Source organism: Tenebrio molitor, chromosome 1 (assembly GCF_963966145.1).
Source record: "Tenebrio molitor chromosome 1, icTenMoli1.1, whole genome shotgun sequence".
In the NCBI taxonomy this organism is placed as follows: domain Eukaryota; kingdom Metazoa; phylum Arthropoda; class Insecta; order Coleoptera; family Tenebrionidae; genus Tenebrio; species Tenebrio molitor.
Genome location: NC_091046.1, coordinates 18800350 through 18826164, shown reverse-complemented (window position 1 = coordinate 18826164; position 25815 = coordinate 18800350). Strand labels below are relative to the sequence as shown.

The following is a 25815-nucleotide window of genomic DNA, read 5'->3' as shown; positions in this document are numbered from 1 at the left end:
TTCAATGAACCCAATACGCAAGTGGATTTAACCCACGCCGCCCCTGTTGCCCTGTTGGACCGCTCGTCCCCAAAGCGCACCTGGAGAACACGGAATAACATCGGGTAGACCCACGGCGGATCACCTACGCCACCAGATAGTGGAGCTCCAAGGAAGGTCGTAACAAGAATTTTATCTTCCAGTCCGCCATTTTGGAAAATTTCTTTCACATAGACATTTTTATCGGACTGCGAGTGACCTCGTCAGTTAAGTCGTGTCACTGGCATGTACCATTTTTTTTGTGGATTTCTTTCGCCGGGCCTCGCCGATTATGAATTATTCTTCTCTTTTCTGTTTAGTATCAAGGCGAGTGAGGACTTCGAGGACCTCTCCGCGAAGGCGGGCGGCGTAGCAGGACTTAGGAGACCTTCCTCCCCTTTCCTCCAGGAAACTTCGTTAATTTTATTTCGGAAAAAAATTGATAATACGGCTGGAGACCCGGAGTAAGACCTTACCTTTATCTTCTTTAAGTAGTGTAATTCTATTTTACCTGGTTTCACTTTCCCAGATTTCATTCACGCCTTCATCGATCCAAGAAATTGTAAATTATTTTACACTACGAGAGAGGAAGGTAAAGCTTTTGTTCACGCGAATTGCATGTTCGGCCACGACGCGCAGCGGAGTGGACGATGCAATTCTCGAGTGCTGTATTTGGTTTTGTTCGATACCTTACACCTACAGGGAATGGTAGGACCCGGTCCAGTGAGGTGGCATTCGCATACCGCTCAAAATTATTTTGTGTGCAACCGTACGCGAAATGAGCACTTCGCGTGCCTAGAGCAAGCCGCGAAATTGAATTTCGCAGCCGTTGCCTTGACGACGGCCGTAAAAGTAAAAGTCATTTCAATATTTATTTATTATCACAATTACAACATATCTATCTGTATATTTGCGGTGTGATCTTACAAAATCTGGATTGGGTACAGTTAAAGTTTGATTTATGCCAGTTTTTGTGTCAGGAACGGCCGCTATTAGTACAGAATTTTCATCCGGTTTGAAGTTCTCTCAAATTTCAAATGGAGTGGTCGCCTCATGAATGACGAGTCGGTAAAAAAGATCCCCATTATCGATCTAGAACAGACATGTATGAATTAGGATAATTTTTCACCGGTCAAAAAGGGAAATATCTAGTAACTAGTGAATCCTGAATGGCATCAACAGACATTTTGGTTTATTTGTCTCTTCGCACGGCATCTGATATTTCCACGATTAAAATAACCTAAAAGGGAGCAGACGATACAACTTATCATAACAGAATTTAACATTTACCTGCCACAATAAATAAATTCCAACGCCTTCCCAGCCCAGGATTTCATTTGAACACTCGATATAATCTTACAAATTCTGGATTGGTGACAGTAAAAGTTCGTTTTATGTCAGTTTTTGTGTCAGGAACGGACACTATTAATACAGAATGTTCATCGTTGATGTCATCGTTAGACATTTTGGTTAGTTCGTCTCTTGGCATGGCTCCTGATATTCCCATGATTAAAATGACCTAAAAAAAGGCAGATTATACAGCAAATTGATCTGGTCTCGTGTCAATACCTTAGACTTTTTCGCCTGATAACCAACTGACTTTTTTTTCAAAAAAGGTACCAATTTCAGAAACTTCGTAACACCAATGCCATCCCGTATGTTCAGCGTGAGCTTCAACATTGAATATGTGCTCCATAAAGTTGAACTTTTCACAGTTATTGATTTTTCCATTAAATAAGCCAAAACAACATTCTCGGACACCGTTTTCACATTATTTTTATTACACCGCTCTTTAAAGTCATTGTAACACTTATCGTACTGCCGTTTGGACTTTTCTGGTATTAAATTGAACACTGCACAATCTGCAATATTTTTTAACTCCGGGGAAGTAGACGGAACAAAAACGTTGTAATTTTCTTGCGACATTTTTCCAATTTTTCTCAAAATGAATTGTTTTATTTATGTCGTTTATTTTTATTGACAGTGAAGGAAATTTTACTTGTTCATTTTATAATTACAAATTTTCGGGTTGCACACAAAATGTTGTGTACTATTGCGGCCAAAAAATTTCGTCCGTCACTTTCAAGGCCCTGACATGAAGTGTAAACTACCCTTAAGCACCAATAACCTCGTTTTGTTATCGTTATTGTCATTTTGACAATCTGTCATTCAGTCCATCAGTTCAAATTTTGTGAATACAAAGGACAAGTTCCACTCTTACACAATTACCACACGACCGCTAGTCGCTAGTGGCACTAGAGACTAGAGGCAGACTTGCGGCTATTTTTGGATTAAAGTACCAAACAGAGAACCGTGGAAATTACACGAGTATGCCGTAGTTTTTAAAAAATCAAACGAAAAACATTAAGGCAAAGACAAGGAAATGAAACATTTATTTTTGTTTAAGTACTTAGCTAAATCAAAAGATAAAATGAATGAAGTTTAAAATCAATACTTGGTCATTGCTCCATTGGCGTCAATAACTCGTCTTACACGACGCGAGATGGAGAGGCATAAATCTCTGTGATAATTCCTATGTAATGATTGCCATGCATTAGTAATCGCAGTTAAAAGTTCTGCCCTATTCCGAATTACTTGTCGTTGTTGCAAATTACGAACCAAAAATCTGCACTGCGACTTGGCCAATCAAGAACGTTTATGCTACCATTCTGCTACCCTATGTGCTGAATGCATTGAACAATTGTCTTGTTGAAATATGAAGTTAAAATTCGGAAAAATTCTTGAAACTAAAGGCATCATCACGTCTTCAAGAATCCTAACATAAACATCACTGTTGAGCCGATCTTCTAAAGAAAACATTAGCCCAGGCCTATCTACTAAAATCCATGTCCATATGTTTGCCGAAAATCGACCGCTCCTTTCCGTTGTATTTGCTTGTATTTACCCCTTCAACAGCCGTCATAAAAGGGCTATTGCGTAATCTATTGAGAAGCATATTATCTTCTTCTGCAGTAAATGTGCTAGGCCTCCCTGAGCCTTGGCGTCTTTCAATAGTTCCATTCCATTTTGTCTCCATTTCTGAAGAATGGACGAAATTGTACTTTTAGGTATACGAAGGTCCATCGAAATCTGGGACATTCCTCTTTGTGCAAGAGTTACTATTTTGATTTTATTAAAATTTGATACCGATGGCATTTTGCTTGACTTTCAAAAGTGACAAGTAAAAACATCAATCATAATGACAATAAGGAATGGACTACACCGATTTTTTTGAAATGACGGAAAAACGACGGCCGAAATTTTTTGGCCGCCATAGTACACCTTGGCTACGAAATCCTTTGACTAGGATTTCGCAGCCTTGCTATTGCCGCGCGGTGCAGGGCCAATGCAAACAGACTGAGAACCATATCTGGTATCGCTTTTCATCAAAGAAAGTCGTGCCGAATGGTGTAATGAGGATGTGCCGCTTGGATTTGAAACACACCATCTACAGTGCATTCACATTTGTTTTAGACCAGAGTAGGCTATGGAAATTTGGCGAGTTGTATGGTAAGACTGTGGCTGAATGACAATATACATCATGTATATTATTTGAGGTTACACTTTCTTGTCAAAATTCATGACCATGTAGCCAAGCATTATCATTTTCCAATTAACTACATAGTTTCGAGGACTCAATAATGTGTGTATTTAGTGATAAATGTAAATATTGCACAAATGTAAAATTAATTTACCTTAATACTTAATACCTAATAATGTCAAATTTGACACTGGCAGTTTGAACAATTTTGATTTTGTTATTTTGACATAGCCCCGATACCAACATTTAAAAAAATTAAAATAGCCTACTCTGGTCTAAAACAAAAATGAATGTATTATACTATAAAGGGTGTTTTTTTAAATTTGGCGTCGAAGTAGGCGTTGGAGAGTCGATTGAGAGTGCACCACTCGTGTAAAAGCGTAAGATTTAAACAGCTGATCCGTGATCGGTAACCTGTATAGTGCGTTCACAATCGACAGTTCAACGCCTACTTCGACGCCAAATTTAAAAAAACACCCGTTACTTAGTAAAATACAGGGTTATTATAAATGATTGTAGTCGAAGTAGGCGTAAAAACTGAATGTAAAATTTATGGTTGCCGCTCTATATTGGGTGCCCCAAAATTCGCGGAAAAATGTTTAAAAAAATCAATCTTCTTTTTTGTAGAAGATACAGACTTACCTACATACTGCTCGTCAAATCTTAGATGGCCGCTAAGGATGCGCAGAAGAGGGAGTGCGATGCAAGATGTGGAACCGAGATGCGACAAGGTCAAGCGGTAAAGTGGGGTATCATTCTGAAAAGTACACTCATATACAGAAATCGACTTGTTCTAACTCCGCGTTGTCGACGAGATTTTAATCCTGTAGCTGTAATCTGTACTGACGTATTGCGGGTCTTCAACGCATTTGTGCAGTGCTGGTTTTACCACTAGGCTACTGTGACTAGGCATCATAGGCAATTGCCTAGGGGCGCCAAGAAAAAAGGGGCGCCCGGCCGATCGTCCTTTTAAAACAAATTAAAAATTATATAAATAATTTGCTACGGAAATCGACAACAACGTGTCAGCAAGAGAAAAGTCCCAGATGGGTTGGATATCATAAAATAAATTAGGGTAGATTTATGACCGACAATGGTCGTCGTCGTCGGATTCGGCACGACTTTGAAAAGGGAATGTTTTGGATCTTTTTTTAGTGCAATATTTTCGACTCGAGAATGTAATGGGTGTTTTTTTAAATTTGGCGTCGAAGTAGGCGTTGAACTGTCGATTGTGAACGCACTATATAGGTTACGGATCACGGATCAGCTGTTTAAACCTTAGGCTTTTACACGATTGGTGCGCTCTCAATCGACTCTCCAACGCCTACTTCGACGCCAAATTAAAAAAAAACACCCTTTAGATACATACAGGGTCGATAAAAAGTATGGACACAGCTAAATATTTTCAGAATGGTTTAGCAAAACTCGTTGAAATTTGGCACATAGTTAGAAATGTTTAAATTCTATCATCTGAATTTTTTTTCAGTTTTCTAACATCGTTTATTTTGAAGATACAAGGTTAATTTGTTTTTTTTTTAATGGGATGAGGTCAAATTTAATATCTTTAAAAATAGTCTTTTTTTGTGGATTTAGTGATGTAACACATGGATATCTTATTTTAATCTAAACATTATAAAAAATGATCGAATTAAAATATTTGAAAAAATGTAAAATTTAGTTAGCCTTGGGAATGTGGTCTTTAGCTATAGTCAGTTCTTTGCCGCCTATATTTTTACCAAAAAATAAATAAAGTCAATAATAAGTGTAAAAATAAGACATTTAACTGAAACAGAAAACATTTTAATACCTAGAAAAAAAAGTTTAAACGCGATAATACATAATTTTTAATGCTAAAAAGATTTTCAAAATGGCGGCGATGTGGACATGTGTTGCATTACTGTATTCACAAAAAATACTCTTTTCAAAAATATTAAATTTGACTCCTCGTGCCATTAAAAAAAATAAGTTAGCCTTGCATCTTCAAAATAAATGTTAGAAAAGTAAAAAAAATCTCAGATGATAGAATTTAAACACTTATAATTGTATGCCAAATTTCAGCGAGCTCTGCTAAATCGTTCTGAAGATATTTAGCTATATCCATACTTTTCAGCGACCTGTATTACATTAGGTACATATTTTGTTTAGAATTTGAATTTTATATGTTTATTCTTGTTTTTCTTTAAAATGATAAAAAATAAAAAAGTTAAAGATGATTTTTATTTATTTCCGTGATTCTCTTGTTTTGTTCTGAGGGGGCACTAAAATGTTGCCTAGGGGCGAATTAATTCTAAAACCGGCACTGCATTTGTGATCTGCAATTTTTATTAAATAATAATAAATACCTACCTTTCCCACTAAATTTCCGACGGCGTAATTTTTACATTTCTCCTTTTTAGAAAATGACACCCATAAAGTTGCTTATTAGCACACGTTGTACATTTTGATAATTACGTCTCCTTAAATTTCAAAATCATAAAGCACTGTAAATTTTATTAAAGTACCCGTTCTTGCTATTTTGTCGGTGGACGAGTCGATTGGACCGTCCGTTTAAATTACAATTACAAACAGATGCTCGTTATTCGCAGCGCTTCAGCCACTTTTACATAATGCCGTAAACAATTTCCCAGAATTCGAATACGGTAAGATGAGGCACAAAGAATTATTCATTATTTTAATAAACTGTTATGTATTACGAAATCAAAGACATTATTCCATATTATAATTCATAATGTCAAATTAATCGTTTAAATTTAAAACATGTTTCACTGTGCTTTTATATAAAAGCCATGGTTTGGAGTGTACCAGTGTTTCCACTGCTGCGACGCTCGAACAAGTGACATCCCCACTCCTACCGAATAATAATAAAAATAATTGATTTTTTTGTCGGAAACATTTTTTCCATCCTCGATGAGGTAGTAAGTAGTTTGTACGGCAATTTTGGGACACACTGACGTTGTAAGTATCGGGTGTTTTTTAAAATTTCGCCTCGTAGTAGGCGTTGAAGAGTCGATTGTGAATGCACCATTCGTGTAAAACGTAAGATTTAAACAGCTGATCCGTGATCCGTAACCTGTATAGTGAGTTCACAAACGACTCTTCAACGCCTACAATGAGGTGAAAAAAAAAAAAAAAAAACACCGATATGTAGGTACTATTGCGAGCATGGAATTTCGGGCAGACTTGAAATTTGACTGATATAATAGATATGTGAAATAGGATTTAGGGGCTAGACGTATTAATAACCTCATTTTAATATCCACTATTGTCACGATCACTATTGTCACATATCATTTTGACAAATTGCATTCACCAATCCTGAGAAGTTGCTAGTGCTTAGATGTGATTTTCCGAAAATTGAACAGTCTTTTATTGAACTTTGGAAATCAATAATTAAAATGTAAAATAATTGTGCATAATAATTGTGACAGTTTATTTTGAAGTTCAGTCAAAATTAATTATGACATTTATAACAGTAAAGCTTAGACTACATTGGGTTTTTTTAAATGACATTTAAACTGCTGCCCGAAATTCCATGCTCGCCATAGTACCTACAGTTAATTTTAAAATTATAGAGTATATACCATTCACGATGTTTTGGCATAAGGAGTGGCTATGATTTTATTTTTTAACGTTGGATACATGTTTGATTTGTGGCATCTCTGCTGTCACTACAGTGCCTGACATGTGGACCTATTAAAATGAACGTAACATGTTGCCGAATTTACCGTAATCATAATTAAGCGACTTTAAAACGTATTGATGGTGTTTGTATTAGACTGCAGAACATATTTTCAGTAGGGTACAATGAAGTCAAGGTTTTTTTTGTGTATAAATTGAATTGTAGGTGAGTACAAGATAAATAAATATGGATATATGGATAGTGAAGGAAGAAACAACGACCCAATTGAAATGGCACAGGGGTTTTGTAAGACCTATTATAACTTCGCGATAGAGTTGTGAATTTATGGCTTGAGTCTATTTTGAAATGTACTCCTGAAATTTGCCAACATTTTTGTAGATATTGTGAAGAACTTATTTCGGAAGATTGGGCAAAATTAATGTGAAATCTTTTATTTGAAAACGTTTTTCCTTTAATAATTTCATTAGGAAAATGTGACTCGGAATTTGATTGGGATTTTGATGCAGGTAATGATGATTCAGAATTTTCTAATGAAATTATGGAAGTTGAATAGTTTTTTTCTTTTTTGTCATAGACGATGGGTGTGTAAATATTTTGCAGAAAGATTCGAATAAAGTAAGGCTTAATAAGTAGGTACAAGATTTTATACAATCTAGTTCTAGGAATGTTTTGGTTAAAATGAAAAATTCATTGAGAAGATACTAACTGCTTGATTAAGACACTGTATAGGTGGGTTATCTAAGTGGTGCATAAATTAACAGGAGCCACTTCGTCTTCCGGTCCCGGTCCCTACTATTCTGTAGTCTGTTCAAGTCAGTTTCCTGTTTTGTTAAATTGGATTAAAAATGTGTGAGTATTGTTCTATTGCAAACTAGTAAAACTGACAACAATGCACTAGACAATGACGCAGTTTATAACCTCAATATTAGAAAAATATAACCTAATTCAACAGACAGCTTTACTGCCAACTTAAATGCACTTTTTCCATGGCCTCCCCTTATGCCAAAACATCGTGAATGGCATATACACTTAATTTTCTACAGTGTAAAATGCACTTACATTTTTTGTCAAAGATCAATGTCATTTTTGACAAACAAAATGCCTAATCTAACCGAATACGTGAAAGTGATCATTCTTTCCAAATGAGAAGAATTCGGAGGTTAGCCCAATATTATAACATCGCGAAGAGCACCGTGTAGAGGATAAAACAGACAATATTATGGTGCTCTAAAATATCAGCGACATTTATGCTGTCAAACTTACCTAACCTATATAAAAGTATGACCGGCCAAATTTCAAAAAGGCATCTTCACATGTGGAAAAATCTGTAATAAATCTACTTCTTGATTTTTAAAGTGTACTCGATAATTTTAAATTAACTGTACTATTGCGGGCAAAAAAAGTGGGACATCAACGTCATTATCTTGACTTTTAATGTGAAGTAACCCTTATCCTAAATCTAACCCTATTGTCATTAAGTATTGTAGGTTGTAGGGAATGAGTGTAATCAATACTTATTTATTTTTTCCAACATCATTGCTTTGTGAGACCTGTCAGCTAGAGCTAATCGTGAGTAAAAATGAATACCTTTGAAGAAATGACCGACATGCTACATGTCAGATTTAAACTCCATTCGAGGTACGGAAACAGTGTATCCTTGTCAAATTCTTTGCGTAACAAATGCTCTAGCTGACAGCAACTTGATTTTATTCCCTTTTTCATTAAAATGTCTCAATAGATTATTATTTATTAAACATTTTTATTTCTTCAAAACTTTTCAAAAAACAAATATGTAATATTTTTATACAGCAATGTTTAGAAAAATAGTGACTTTAAAAATAAGTCATGAAAAACATATGTCACAATTTAAAATACATAAGAAAGTTAAATATCACCCCACTTAAACTGCTTCTTTAAAAAATAAATATTATATGGCAGTTCATAGTCCCTTAAACGCCTTTTCATTTGATAGGTATATCGCTTATTGAAATCGGACAAGAAATAAAGTTGCTAGAGCATTAAACAAAATTGGATCATGTATCAGAGATAGGCAACAAATATGTGTGAACTGGCCTTTATTGAATACAGGATGTCCCAGAACTGGCTCCCCAGAGAAAAAAGGGATCCTTAGGGCGAATATATTGACGTGTATTTTGAATAAAAAAAGTCCTATCTCAAATGATAACCGAGAAAAGACATTCTGGAGTTGACCAATCAGAGTTGAGCACCATTAAGGTGGAATAATCGCAATTTTGCGTTGCCTAGGTTTCCTTTTTATCCGTAAACCTCTATAATTCTCTCCATTAGATTTGGTCATGGCCTACTAAATCTGAACTGCGCTGCGCTTATTACGGCCGTAACAAAGCTCGGATTTTCAATGGAGCAATTGATTCCGCTAACCTCAAAAAATTCACCCTTAACCAACTCCATCTGTTAGCGAAATAGAAAAGAAAAATGTAATTTGAATTGAAATTATCCAATCACAATCACGTAACGTGTTTATTTTGTTAGGTTAAGACTTTCTATTTTGTCATTTTGACGCGAAATAAATTTTCACGAATACGTTTCATGAACGTAAGAATACCTAATAATTACAATAATCAAATTATGAAACATAATATTTATATATAAAATGGAATTGCAAAATCTGAAAATGGATAGAGCACAGTAGAAAAATTAAAAGTAAAACTATCTACAGGAAGACAATACCTTTCTCGTAAGTTTATAATTTTAGAACCTTCCTACTTGTGAGTTTATTCTGAATGGATTTCGTTTTTTTGTAATCTGTTTTTTTTTATAAACAAATGTTTAAAATTGGTTTCATTACTAATTGGATAATAACTTTACAAATTTTATCTTTGTGTTTATCACAGGTAAATATGGAATTCTGTATTAAATGTGGATGCAAAGTAGTAACCAGTGGTTGACAAGGATTTTTTGGAATTAAATGTGATAAAACTTGTGTGGCAATATTAGCCAAGTCTTTTAAAAGCCCCACAAATTTACAGACCCCACGGTCTTGAAGCCAAACTAATCGTAACAAGGGTCCTGGAGTTGCTGTAGATAATAAAGAAGAAACATGTATTACAGTGAAATGTTTCATTTAGTTTTTTTTTTATAATTTTATCAATTTTGGATTTGGTTTGGAGGTTGCTGGGAATTTGAAAATAACTGTAGTTATTTTCTCCACATGCAACGCACTATTTTCCCATGTTAGTACTTCAACCTTGATGAAATTCAAGGAAATTTAAATTATTGTGGAAATTTAGTTGATTTGTAGTTTAATATCTTTAAAGAGATGGCGCTAGTTAAGGGTAGATTCAAGGTTGGTAGAACTGACTAATTTGTATAATAGGTTGCCTCGTTTCCATTTAAAGCAATAGTCTGAATTTTTTCCCCCCGCAAAAGTTACTCGTGACGTCACAGTGTACTAAACTTTTACTAAAGAGTCTGTCGATCATGCATTAGGTGTTCCTTCGCTAGAATAAATCCCAAAAAGCCACCCAATAAACTCCACGGAGCTTATAAACCTTAGGTTCTATTCGAACACCCAAATTTTCTGGGTTGATTTTACGTCACGAGTTACTTTCCTGTGTGTTTCCCCCCCGCCCCGCAATTTTCAACGAGGCAACCTATTATACAAATTAGTCAGTTCTACCAACCTTGGGTAGATTTTTTGAGGTTAGCCGAATCAATCATTCAGCCAGTTTGTTACGGCCGTAATAAGCGCAGCGCAGTTCAGATTTAGTAGGCCATGATTTGGTCCACTACATTTATTAGAATGATTGTTTACGTCAGTTTGACACTTGTTTTACAATTTCGCTGCGATATTTAATTCAAGTGTATCATTTAACATGTATTCTTCCTCTGAGTACGTAGATATGATTCTTACTTTTGCACGATGTGGGAATAATGCATGTGAAGCTGTAAGGTTGTACCGTGAACAATTTCCGCAAAGACAAAGTCATCCGGATCATAAAACAATCCTGAAATTAATCGCTCGGAGTCGAGAAACGGGTCAGATGCAGCCAGTTCGAAGAGAAGTTGGGGGTGCTCCAAGAAATGTAAGGACTGTCGAACACGAGGAAGCCGTCTTGAATGTCTTTGAGGAAGACGGCACCCGGAGTATTCGACCAGTTTCTCGTGAAATGGGTTTATCCAAGAGTTCGGTGCAGAGAGTTCTAGCTGATAATACGAGTAGGAGGCATCCGTACCACTACACACGAGTACAACATCCTCTGCCAGAGGATTATCCAATTAGGCGAGAATTTTGTCTATAGTTAATAAACCAAAACGATGCTGATCCACACTTCTTGTCACGGATACTGTTTTCTGATGAGTCGCTATTTTGCCGGGAAGGTTGTTCCAATTATCACAACCTTCATATCTGGACAGAGGAAAATCCAAAAGAATTACCTCCCAGAGGTTTTCAACATAGGTTTTCTGTTAATTTGTGGACTGGGCTATTAGGGTTATTCTAAATGATTGTAGTCGAAGTAGGCCATGCCCATGTTATTACATTTTTGCCGCTTTCATGTGAACTGTCAGTTTTGTCGCTGTCACTGTCATTTTTTAGGTGAAAAGTGCAATGATGAGGTTTTTATTTATTTTTGTTAAATTAACGGTTGAATCCAGAAATATTGAGTTGTTTTGCACCTAATTTAACTCCCGTGTGTACTCACTTATTCACATAATTTTGATGTTTTTTTTTATGTGGAGCGGCAACCATAAATTTTACATTGAGTTTTCACGCCTACTTCGACTACAATCATTTGGAATAACCCTGTATAAGTGTGGTGGATCCTTCCATTTGTTAAAATTCCGAATCTCCCGCTCTAGATTGGACTGTTTGAATTCCCTGAAGATTAACGGGGGCAAGATATGCTCAGTACATTGGCACGGAGCTACCTGATTTACTTGAAATTGTACCTCTTGCTTATCGCATAAATGACTGGTTCCAACATGATGGTGCTCCACCACATTTTAGCAGAAACGTTCGGGAAATTTTGGATAACCAATATCTACAGCGCTGAATCGGTCGAGGAGGACTGCATCATTGGCCTGCCAGGTCTCCAGATTTGAATCTGAATCATTTGAAATCTATCATTTATCGGCGGCCCATAAATTCAGAGTCTGATCTGAGAGTTCGAATTCAGGAGGTTTTTGTTTCAGTTACTGAAGAAATGATAACTAACGCTACTACAAGAAGTTTGTTACGTAGAACACAATTGTGCATACAAAAGAATGGTGGTCATTTCGAACATCTGCTTTAACGTTATTAGCTACCTATTTAAATAAATGGTTCTTTTTAGAATCGCCATTTTTATTGTTTTATTTCGAAGTTATTATCTTTTGCAATTGTCAAGTCTTGATGTTGATGACAGATAAACGTCAACAAATTTTTATATCGGAAAACGTCAAAATTCCAGTTGCCCAAAAATTTTATTGATTTGTGCGATATCAGACATTTTTTGTTGTTGTCTAGCAACCGATCGGATTATTTAGTAATACTTGAGGACGAGCTTCCGGGATTGGTGAAATTATAAACTTTATAACTCGGTAATTTGAGCTAGCAGAAAATTTATTTTAATCCATTTAGAGTCTCTTTTGTTGTCGGCACATGCCTGTTTTCTCTGGGGAGCCAGTTCTGGGACACCCAACTTTTGACTCGATAATGCCATTTCCCTGCTTTTTTGATGTCACAAGAAAAACTTCAATAGCTATTAAGACAACAAGGGTTTTATACCTTTATAGACGATTTAAAAAGCGAGGTCGTAGTTTAAATCAGAGCGACCGCAGGGAGCAAGAATTTAATAGACCGAGATTTTTAAACTATAAAACACGCGTTGTCTTCAAGATTTTTTTCACTACTAGTCTTAGAAGGCGTCATTATTGACTCTCGAACTGAACCCCTAAGTAGAATTTCTCTCCTACTAGTTTTCGTATCCCACCTCCACCCGGCGGCACGGCAATCTTGCCGGAGTACATACACTATTACGGATATTACTATCAAGTAATAGTGCAATGCTTATCAACATAATTACCGGCGTCTCGCCTCCACATTTTGACTTTGTTGTATATTATGTTCTGTGTCAATGTTAAGGAATTTCCTCACGATATGACATGAGTATAATAATATACCTTTTTGAATTTCAACCACCAATGTGTTCTCTAATTCCAAAATTTTTAAATTTTTAAAAAGCGATTGTGGTACTATTGCGGCCAAAAAATTTCGTCCGTCACTTTCAAGGCCCTGACATGAAGTGTAAACTACCCTTAAGCACCAATAACCTCGCTTTGTTATCGTTATTGTCATTTTGACAATCTGTCATTCAGTCCATCAGTTCAAATTTTGTGAATACAAAGGACAAGTTCCACTCTTACACAATTACCACACGACCGCTAGTCGCTAGTGGCACTAGAGACTAGAGGCAGACTTGCGGCTATTTTTGGATTAAAGTACCAAACAGAGAACCGTGGAAATTACACGAGTATGCCGTAGTTTTTAAAAAATCAAACGAATAACATTAAGGCAAAGACAAGGAAATGAAACATTTATTTTTGTTTAAGTACTTAGCTAAATCAAAAGATAAAAAGAATGAAGTTTAAAATCAATACTTGGTCATTGCTCCATTGGCGTCAATAACTCGTCTTACACGACGCGAGATGGAGAGGCATAAATCTCTGTGATAATTCCTATGTAATGATTGCCATGCATTAGTAATCGCAGTTAAAAGTTCTGCCCTATTCCGAATTACTTGTCGTTGTTGCAAATTACGAACCAAAAATCTGCACTGCGACTTGGCCAATCAAGAACGTTTATGCTACCATTCTGCTACCCTATGTGCTGAATGCATTGAACAATTGTCTTGTTGAAATATGAAGTTAAAATTCGGAAAAATTCTTGAAACTAAAGGCATCATCACGTCTTCAAGAATCCTAACATAAACATCACTGTTGAGCCGATCTTCTAGAGAAAACATTAGCCCAGGCCTATCTACTAAAATCCATGTCCATATGTTTGCCGAAAATCGACCGCTCCTTTCCGTTGTATTTGCTTGTATTTACCCCTTCAACAGCCGTCATAAAAGGGCTATTGCGTAATCTATTGAGAAGCATATTATCTTCTTCTGCAGTAAATATGCTAGGCCTCCCTGAGCCTTGGCGTCTTTCAATAGTTCCATTCCATTTTGTCTCCATTTCTGAAGAATGGACGAAATTGTACTTTTAGGTATACGAAGGTCCATCGAAATCTGAGCTTGGGACATTCCTCTTTGTGCAAGAGTTACTATTTTGATTTTATTAAAATTTGATACCGATGGCATTTTGCTTGACTTTCAAAAGTGACAAGTAAAAACATCAATCATAATGACAATAAGGAATGGACTACACCGATTTTTTTGAAATGACGGAAAAATGACGGCCGAAATTTTTTGGCCGCCATAGTACTATTCCTGTTGCTGAAATTATAAATGGTAAAATCGAAATTTTTTCTAAACACCAAAGATTTCTCATAGCAACGGAGAGCTCTAAATATTTATTAATTTTTGTATTATACAGAGTGATCACAAAAAAACGCCCCAGCTTATATCTCTCTTATTTGACATCCGATTTCAACGAGAAATACATCAAATTAAAGGGTTTAGAAAGTACTATAAACTGGATGTAAAATGTTGCCCTTAGCAACCCTCCCTTGCAAGGGTCAAGGGTCAACTTTTTTTTTTTAATGGCAACATACAATTTTTTTGGTACAGTTAGATTCACTATGTTTTTCTGAGTTCAAAAATATAGCACACCCTGAATATTTAAATGTCATTTTAATTTCTAATTCTAATAGGAATAAGTAGAACTTTGTTCGTAACAGGCCATGAATTACTTATGAAGATATTTTTGTAGTCATGGAAACAATATTTATTAAGTAGTACAAACAATAAAAATAACAATATTTTTTTTCAACTGATCTGTTCAAATTGAGCACCATTTTGTTCGAGACTTTTCGCCTGGCATTCAGACGGCTTTCAGGTGGCGTTTCTCTGCAAGTAGTAATTTCTATTATTTCCGAAATATGCTTGCAACATATCCACAATTTCATTATTGTTCATTTTATTTCACAACACAAAATTGAAGAAAAAAAATTAAAAAAAATTACGACAAATAAAGTTTATTTTCATATATAATATACCAAGGGACAGATATATTGCCGGAAATTTTTTCGAGCAGTCCTGACAGACGAGTGTTTGCCGCAAGAAAATTACACGAGGGCTTCAGCCCGAGGGTAATTTTGAGCGACAAACACGAGTGTTGGACTGCAAGAAAAAATTTCCGGCGATATATATCTGTCCCGAGGTATATTCGGAAGAGAATCGCCCGAAAAAATTTTTCCCTAGGGCAATTATATCGGAAATTTTCCCTAGGGAAAATTTCCGCTTAATTAAATTATGATTGGTTGCTATTCAAACAATTCGGAGTTGTGATTTGTCAATATAAATCATGTGACATTTGAGGGCGATTCTCAAAATAAATGTTTATTTTTTTGTGTTTCCATGGCTACAAGAATATCTTAAATAATTCATGGCCTGTTACGAATAAAGTTCTACTTATTCCTAATAATTTGTAATTGAATTTGATTTATTTCTTATGTTAAAATAACATTTAAATATACAGGTGTGCTAAAATTAAAAAAAAAAATTAATTAAGGATAAAAATGGTAAAGTTTTAACTACAACCGAAGAACAATTACAAAGGTGGACAGAATATTTTAAAGAAACTTTGAACATGGCGAGAACTAATAGAGACGCTCTAACAACAGCGAAACAACCAGAGCTGCAAATAAATACAGAACCACCAACTATTGAGGAATTAAAGGAAGCAATACAAAGCTGTAAGAATGGAAAGGCACCAGGGATTGACCAAATCAGAAGTGAAATGCTTAAAGTCGACACAGACACCACTGCAAAAATGTTGTTACCACTGTTTAGAAGAGTATGGATAGAGGAAGTATTCCCTGACGAATGGAAGACCGGAGTGGTTGTAAAACTACCAAAGAAAGGTGATTTAAAACTCTGCAGCAGTTGGAAAGGTATAACACTACTCAGCATTGTTAGCAAGACCTTCAACAAGATAATATTAAATAGAATAGTAAAATTATTAGATAAAGAATTACGGAAACAACAGAGTGGTTTCAGGTCGGGAAAAGCATGTAAAGATATGATTGTTTCGTTGAGGATAATAGTAGAACAATCGATGGAGTATCAATCTCCCCTATACCTTCTCTTTGTAGACTATGAAAGGGCCTTCGATTCCATAGACCGAAAATGTATGTGGGCAGCACTTACGAATAAAGGCCTTCCCCAGAAGTTTGTCAATCTTATTAAAGAGGGATATAATGGCTACAAATGTAGGATATTGCATGAGGGTACACTATCCGAAGAGTTCGAGACCAGTACAGGGGTCCGCCAGGGCTGCATCCTTTCGCCACTTTTGTTTTTAGTGGTTATTGACGAAGTCCTAAAAACAACAGTCCAAGATAAGAAAAGAGGATTAATGTGAACCTTTGAGGAGAACCTAGAAGATCTCGATTTTGCCGACGACATATGCCTACTCTCCCAGAATGGGAAACAACTACAAGAAAAAATTGATCACCTAAGTAGAACGTCTGAAATAGCGGGTCTAAAAATTAATAAAATCAAGACGAAGATCATGCGCTTGAACACAAAGGCAGCAACAAGTATAGAAGTAGGCTCTGAAATCATAGAAGAGGTGGAGGATTTCACATATCTTGGAAGTATAATATCAGGGGAGGAAGGAGTCCTGAAGGATGTAACTTCACGTGTTTCAAAAGCACGTAGTGTATTTGTAAGACTAAGCAAAATTTGGCGATCCAGCAGTACTACTACAGAAACAAAGCTCAAAATTTTCTCGTCAATGGTGAAACCTGTTCTATTATATGGATGTGAGTCCTGGACAGTGACAGAAGGCATAAGACATAAACTCCAAGTATTCATAAACAGATGCTTAAGAACTGTATTGAAAATTTGGTGGCCCCGCACTATAACCAATGAGAATTATGGATGAAGACCGGACAAGTAGAAATAGCACACGAAATTAGGAAAAGGAAACTGGGATGGATGGGGCACACGTTAAGAAAAGACGACAAAGAGATATGTAAAAAAGCACTCTACTGGAACCCAATAGGGAGAAGGAAGATCGGACGACCAAAAGAAACTTGGAAGAGATCCACGCTGAGGGAGACCAATAAATCTGTGGCAGAGATGGGGTATATTGCGAGAGACAGAAACGAATGGAGAAAATTTGTTTCTTCCCTATGTCCCAGCCGGGAATAAAGGGCTTAATATAATATATATATATATATATTTCTTATATTAGAATAACACTTAAATATACAGGGTGTGCTATATTTTTTAACTCAGAAAAACATAATGAATCTAACTGTACCAAAAAAATTATATGTTGCTATTTAAAAAATTTAATTTGACCCTTGACCCTTGTAAGATAGGGTTGCTAAGGGCGACATTTTATATCCAGTTTATAGTACTTTTTGAACCCATTAATTTGATGTACCGCTCGTTGAAATCGGATTTCAAATAAGAAAGATATTAGCTGGGGCGTTTTTTTGTGATCACTCTGTATGTCTGTGTTATATTGTGTGAATTTGGAACAGCTATATCTAAAAGATATGCTTGCTTTTGTTGTTTATTTAAAATAATAATGTCTGGTCTGTTATGCTGAATATGAATGTCAGTTAAAACTGTACGATCAAAATATAATTTGTAATTGTCATTTTCCAAACAACTTTCTGGTTTATAAATATAATGTGGTTGTGTATCCTTTAATAAGTTGAATTTAACTGCTAAATTCATGTGTATAATTTTTGCGAATATAATTTAATATTTGCCTCCCTGCTTTCCTATCTTCAATTAATGGGGTTAAAAAGCTTGTTTCTTTATTACTAAACTCAAAGGATAATGAGCTTAATATTCACCATTATGATGAAGCTTTAGCAGTCTGGGGTGTAGCAAATGAGAACGAAATACCAACAATTCCACAATTTCAGAAGAATTGGGATAATATTAATATCAAAGGAATAATTGCCAATGACTTAATCTTTAATTCACATAGAGACTTGGCTCGTTTTAAAGCTTTGCAATGCAGAGAATCAGGATCTTGGTTACATGCAATACCTTCTCCTAATATTGGTACTCTTTTAGATAACACTTCCTTCCAAGTTTGTATTGGTTTAAGATTGGGTTGTAATCTTTGTACACCTCATATTTGCAAATGCAATGCGAAAGTTGACGAAATTGGCACCCACGGTCTAAGTTGTTTCAAAAGCAGTGGTAGATTTTCAAGACACACTGAAATTAATTCCATTATCAACCAGTCTTTAACTTCAATTCATGTGAATTCAACTTTAGAACCAAACGGACTGTCTCGGGATGACGGAAAACGCCCAGATGGGATGACTTTAGTACCGTGGATTAAAGGTCAACCTTTGGTTTGGGACGTTAGTGTTGTAGATACACTTGCAGACAGTTACGTTTTGAAATCATCTGAAGTCTCAGGTTCTGCCGCTGAAATGGCTTGCAAACGCAAACATAGCAAATATAGTTCAATCATTTCGTCAAACTACGTGTTTAAAGGTTTAGCATTTGAAACCTTAGGCCCTTGGTGCAAAGAAGCCATCGATTTCATTAATGTCATCGGAGACCGACTTATCGCGGAATCAGGGGATTCAAAATCAAAGAAATTCCTTTTCGAGAGGATTTCCCTTGCCATTCAACGTGGAAACGCTGCAAGCATTCGGGGCACTTTTCCAGATTCCGCAATATTATCGGAAATTTTTGTATTGTAAAACAAAAATGTTTATGTAATTACAATTAAATTAATAACAATTTAATAATTTGTCATTATTAACCAGTGGTTAATAATGAACAGCCGTCACCTAGCAACGAAGGATTTTCGTTGATTTCATTGGTTACCGTAGACGATTTTCATAGTAACCGTTGAAAAATGAGAACTCGGATCGTCGCATCGGACAAAATAATTTAATCAATAATTACTAGAAAGGGTTTTAACGTAGGTATCTATAGTTTATCTTTTTTAAGAACGAAGCGTTGCGGGAGATAGGGACTAAAATTGACAAATCAGATTACTCTATTTTACCCAAAAGTGGCAAAATTGCATAGGTCATGTACTTCGTCAAGAAGAGGACATGTATCAATTAGATAATATTGCCGACGAAATGGAATTGGAATTCACCGTCAACACAGGCTCGAGTGACGAATCAGATGATCTTGAGTGGGAATTAGAAACAGGAGATGTTTCGACCGAGAACGATGTCCTTACTGATTACGTAGGTAATTCAACTTGATGGTGTATTTTTCCACTGAATAAGTTGTGGATTATTATCTTCGACCACTTTTAATGAATGCAAGTTTTCACTGCATTTGTAACAAAGGATTAGGTTGTTGTTTAGTTTATTATGTATTCCAAAAGAAAATTTAAGAGTCCTTTTTTATGTTCTTCTTTTATTTTCAAGTAAACGTAAGATTCATCGAATGTTGTTCTTGTTCTTAATTGAATTTGTAGACAATAATTTATAATAAATTGCCAAAAAACAAATAACATTGAAATTTTCTTCTTTTTTAAAATTACCCCTCTACTATAGGCAACCAATGTTACACAATTCTAAGAATTGTATTGTGTAAATGGGGCGGCCGATGCTGATGCCACCTACTTCGTTCTTAAAAAAACCACGCTATAGTAGTGAAAAAAATAATATATACACCACGGTAGAGAAGACAATTTTAAGCATCGCTTCTTTATATAAACTACCTGGGCTTAAAAAAATGTCTTCATTACCTTGGTGTATAATTACTATTTTCTAACACTAACATCTTATCAGAAATTTTAATAAATTCAGAAATTATTCGAGGCGCGTCATAATACACAAAATGCGAAGGTTGCCGTGGTAATAATGTCAAAAAATTTGGAAAAAAACAATTTTCATCGTTGAAATGTGCCAAAACGTTCCAGAAGAAATAAGAAAAAAGGGGCAATTTGTTACCAATGAAGTCTAAAAGTGCATATGAAAAGGTGTATGTTTCGTTTTAAGGCCGGAACAATAAAAAAAGTATCACGGAGGTAACGGAAGATGTCATTTTGGCTTTTCTTGATATGGGGTAAGTGTGTAGAACTTCATTAAAAGTTAATTCACATTACGGCAAGAATTATTTGAAGAAAATGGAAAGATTGCCAATTTTCGATGGCCGGGAACTTGCATTGGATGAAACAGCAGAAGTTAAAGAAGAAGATGTTACTTACGAACAAGAGTACGAAGCTAATGTGGCAGTTCCAATTCGATAATTGTACTTTTCACTTTTGTGATAATTACTGTAAAAATGATGAATAAAATATATTAATAACATAATTACATAAACATTTTTGTTTTATAATACAAAAATTTCCGATAATATTGCGGAATCTGGAAAAGTGCCCCGAATGCTTGCAGCGTTTCCACGTTGAATGGCAAGGGAAATCCTCTCGAAAAGGAATTTCTTTGATTTTGAATCGCCTGATTCCGCGATAAGTCGGTTTCCGATGACATTAATGAAATCGATGGCTTCTTTGCACCAAGGGCCTAAGGTTTCAAATGCTAAACCTTTAAACACGTAGTTTGACGAAATGATTGAACTATATTTGCTATGTTTGCGTTTGCAAGCCATTTCAGCGGCAAAACCTGAGACTTCAGATGATTTCAATACGTAACTGTCTGCAAGTGTATCTACAACAGTAACGTCCCAAACCAAAGGTTGACCTTTAATCCACGGTACTAAAGTCATCCCATCTGGGCGTTTTCCGTCATCCCGAGACAGTCCGTTTGGTTCTAAAGTTGAATTCACATGAATTGAAGTTAAAGACCGGTTGATAATGGAATTAATTTCAGTGTGTCTTGAAAATCTACCACTGCTTTTGAAACAACTTAGACCGTGGGTGCCAATTTCGTCAACTTTGGCATTGCACTTGCAAATATGAGGTGTACAAAGATTACAACCCAATCTTAAACCAATACAAACTTGGAAGGAAGTGTTATCTAAAAGAGTACCAATATTAGGAGAAGGTATTGCATGTAACCAAGATCCTGATTCTCTGCATTGCAAAGCCTTAAAACGAGCCAAGTCTCTAGGTGAATTAAAGATTAAGTCATTGGCAATTATTCCTTTGATATTAATATTATCCCAATTCTTCTGAAATTGTGGGATTGTTGGTATTTCGTTCTCATTTGCTACACCCCAGACTGCTAAAGCTTCATCATAATGGTGAATATTAAGCTCATTATCCTTTGAGTTTAGTAATAAAGAAACAAGCTTTTTAACCCCATTAATTGAAGATAGGAAAGCAAGGAGGCAAATATCGGAAATGCGACGAATTCCCAGACCACCAAATCTAATCGGTAAAGTGGACTGACGCCATTGTAAATCAGTTAAACGTAAATTAAGTATTCTCTCTAAACAAGACTTTAAAGAAGAATCAATTGAATTAACATAATTAGAAAATTTCCAAAATGGAGTTCTTAATTAAAAATTAAATTTTGGTATAAAAAGACAGTTTTTGATTAAAGTATAAGCCACGTGTCTGTTAAGGAGTTCAGCTTTGTTTAAAAGATTTTCAACTGTAATTATAGTTTTTTCGACGGTGTTTTTGAAACCTTGGTCAAAGATTGGAGAGCCTAAAAGAGATAAACTTTCTCGGTCACAGATTTTAATGCCTGGTGCTAAATTTTGAAATTCCTTTATGACTTTTAAATCTGTGTCTCCAGAACAGCAAAAGATCTCGCATTTGTTAAAGTTTAATTCAAGGCCAATTTCCTGAGATAAATTGATAACTTTCTTAAAGTCTGATAAAACTACTTCCGGGTAATCAGCTAAGGTTCCATCATCTAAATACCATATATTCATTTGAGAATCCAAAGATAAAATAATTGGTTGAATTGCAAGACTAAAAATCATGGGACCGCAGGGATCTCCTTGCTGGGCTCCAACAGAAGAAGAAATTAAATGATTACCGAAAAATAAAGTTGAAGGATTTCTATAGCATTGATAAAGATAAGGGTACAGAAGTGGGGTATGACATTGGACTTCTTTCAGAATACAATCCCGTTCGACTGACTAAAGGCATTTTTGAAATCTAATTTAAGAAGAACTTTGCCACGGTTTTGATCGTTATTAACAAAGGTTCGTGTGGTATGAATTGCTGCTTCACATCCTAGTTTAGTTGCAACTCCAAGTTGGTGTGGAGATAAATACGAATTTACAATATTTCGACTTTGAAAACAGGCTAGCTTTGAGGTCAATCTTCGCAAACAGTTTCCGATAGCGATCGGTCTAAGTCCTCCATCTTTCTTGTTAAGGGCATATAAAGACGCACCATACAATAAATGGCAGATTTCTGAAGGAAGTTGCCCAGATAATAAAAAATTGCACAGTTTGGTTAAAGCTCTTAGTGCCCTCTGACCTGCTTCACCCGCTGACAAAGATATGATATCTTTCAAGTATTGTGGTCTCATGCCATCTAAACCTGGTAAAGAACCGGCAGGAAATGAATTGATAGCTTCTCGAACGTTTTGCTCATTGACTATTAAACTAATGTCTCCTGGTTTGGAAGGGTCTGGGAAAAAAAGTTCGCGAGATGGTGAAGGATGTTTTTTTTTAAGTTCTTCGGCAACATGTTCGTTGAATGAAGCTAATGAGTCATCCGAGGACAATAATTTAACAGCTCCTCTGATATCAAAATCGGCTACTTTTGCTTCTACTTTCTTAGCTAATGATAAATTTGTACGTTTCTTAGAACCAGTTCGTATTTGAGGTACTTCAAAATTAGAAAGATTTTCTTTTATATGCTTATTCAACGACTTATCAGATTTCTCTGCTACATTGAAAGCTCTATACGAAAAAAGCAAAAGATTCTCAAAGGATGATAATGATTTGGTCGAAAGACAATTATTAATAATGGAACTTAATTTATCCGCAGCTAAATGTCTACAAGCTTTCGGCAATCTTCTAATAGTTGGTAACTGAAGTTTGAAATTAATTAGCAATTTTGTTATTGATTCGGTTGAAGAAGGAGAAGAAGTTGATAGATTATTATCGAATAAAATGTTACTTGAATAATATGTGTGAGCGTATTTTATGACTATAAGATACGTTGCTATTGACGACGTGTCTTATAGAGAAAAGCATATTTTATGGGAAACATAAGGTGTGAGCTCAAATGCACCAAAGAAACAGTATAAGATATTATACTAAGGACAACGTAACATTTTATCTGCCCCGCCCATTTCATTTTCTTAGTTACCAATCAAATAGGTTGTTAAGACGATCTGATTTACACAGTAAAAATTTCTGACATTCGAATTGTCTTAATGACATTTTATTTTTTAAAACCTAAAACAATAATTGTGGACTTGACAGCAAAATTCTAACCTTAACTTTTTTACGTGGCAAATGTGATGAAAAGTTGTACAGATTGAATCTGGCTTTGATTCTGATTGGTCAATTTTAGTGGGCGGAGCAGATAAAAAGTTATAACGGCAATACTATAGTGTTAGAAAAAGTGATTTTTAATAACTGTCATTTATTAATGACACTAATTATTGGTTTACTTCTTTATTTTTGAAATGTCTAAAAAATGTTGGCCAAGATTCCGTGTCCGGAATAGTACTTACATCCTTACATTTGTCGCATTCTTTCCAGTTCATGCAGCAAGAGTTCATTGTGAACGCCATTATAAAGGGTGTTTTTTTTACATTTTGCGTCGAAGTAGGCGTTGAAGAGTCTATTGAGATCGCACCACTCGTGTAAAGCGTAAGATTTAAACAGCTGATCCGTGATCCGTAACCTGTATAATGCGTTCACAATCGACAGTTCAACGCCTACTTCGACGCCAAATTTAAAAAAACACCCGTTATACCCAGGCCCGGACTGGGACCTGAAACCGGTCCGGGCATTTTATAGACAATCGGCCCTCTGAATCTCCACAAGAAAGCAACAAAATAACTACAAAAAATGTAAATTTTGTAAATATCATATTTACTGTCATTTTTAATAATTCAAGTTAGTTAGTCAATGACTTCTGAAGAAGTTCACTGCTTTCAGCTACTTTATCAATAATTTCGTCGCAATCTAAATTCATCAACAGATCCTTTTCTACCGCCATTAACATGAAAGAATTTAAGTATGTAATCGGAAGATAAGGTGCTCCTCATGCGATTTTTTATATTTTTTAGGGTAGAAAAGGATTTTTCACAAGCAACTTGACTCAATGATAACGTAAGCAGAAATTTGAATGCTAGTCCAATTAAAGTGTAGGCATTGGTCAACAGGTTGAATCTATGCAAAATTTTGAAGCAGCAAACTGCGCAAACATTTCTTCTTCTTGGTTTTCTAAAGACATTTAGTCATTACCTTCAGTATTATTTCCTTCTATTAAGATTTTATAATGTTCTAACTCAGTAGTTTTAAGTTTATCCCAATGCAATGCTAAATTTTTCAATTCAGTCCGCAAATTTTCACCTGTAGCTGTTTTATCAAATTTTAACAAGTGTCTACTTAACTCATCCAGTTCACCAGATTGAAGTTTATTATTGCGCATGTCAGGGCACCTTGTTCCTCACTATAGGTCAGCCACTTGCGTTTGGACCCATCTTTGCGATATATGGCCCTTTGTAACACAGGATCACTAATGTCTTGCTTTGGATGATATTTAAAAAAAAAATCGAGTTGTCCTTTTTTAGGATGCTTAAAATAATCAAACGAAACATCTAAATCTAAATGGCTGTCATCTTGTTCAGTTTGTTGCTCGCTTGCAGAAGGATGAGGAGGATCAAGGGCAGGGGTATGCGCATGGTGTGTGTTCAATTTCAATATGATCATGTAACTGTTGCCCAGTACATGACAGTTCTTGATCTTGAGACAAACTGTTAATATTAATTACTTCAGTTACCACCTCCGCCACTGCATCAGATGTAGATGTAGACGAAGACGACGAACACTTGAAAACACTTGTCAACTTGACACATTTTTGACCACTGGCTTCCAAAAGTTTTTGTTTCTTTAATCTGATTTTCTCTGCCCCCCGTTTGCGCTTTTTTTTGTTGTTCATTATTCAACTCACTAGTCACTAGATAGATACAAGTCCCTTAAACAAAAAAAGTATTTATCTTACAGGTGAAGTTTTTGAGCTACCTTAGACCATTGTTTTCGGTGACAGAAGTCAAATTTTAATCACAAGTGAGATAAAGTACTCACTAGTGAGTTAATTTGACAGTTGCCGTTTAACTTGACATAAATCACTCACAAGTGACTAAATTTGACAACTGTCATTTTACTTGAATGAAACTGCATTTTTTGGATTTTTGCAATAGTTGCACCTGTAAGATAAAACGTCGTATATCACACGTGATCGAAATGCCATTATGAAACTCGTGAGAAGTGTCCCACTCGTGCGCAAGCGCACTCGACGGTCAAAATTCTCACTCTTGGATAATGATGCATTTCTATCACTTATAATATAATATACTATTATGTATTCATGGTGT

General features: G+C 35.5%; 1 long non-coding RNA gene across 1 annotated transcript; it reads left to right on the top strand.

Annotated features, from left to right (window-relative positions):
* Positions 1-6112: 6112 nt before the first annotated feature.
* LOC138128992 (uncharacterized) lies at positions 6113-20616 on the top strand. Its single transcript, XR_011158995.1, has 3 exons — positions 6113-6514; positions 19325-20401; positions 20460-20616. It is a non-coding gene; the product is annotated as an uncharacterized lncRNA (long non-coding RNA).
* Positions 20617-25815: the final 5199 nt, after the last annotated feature.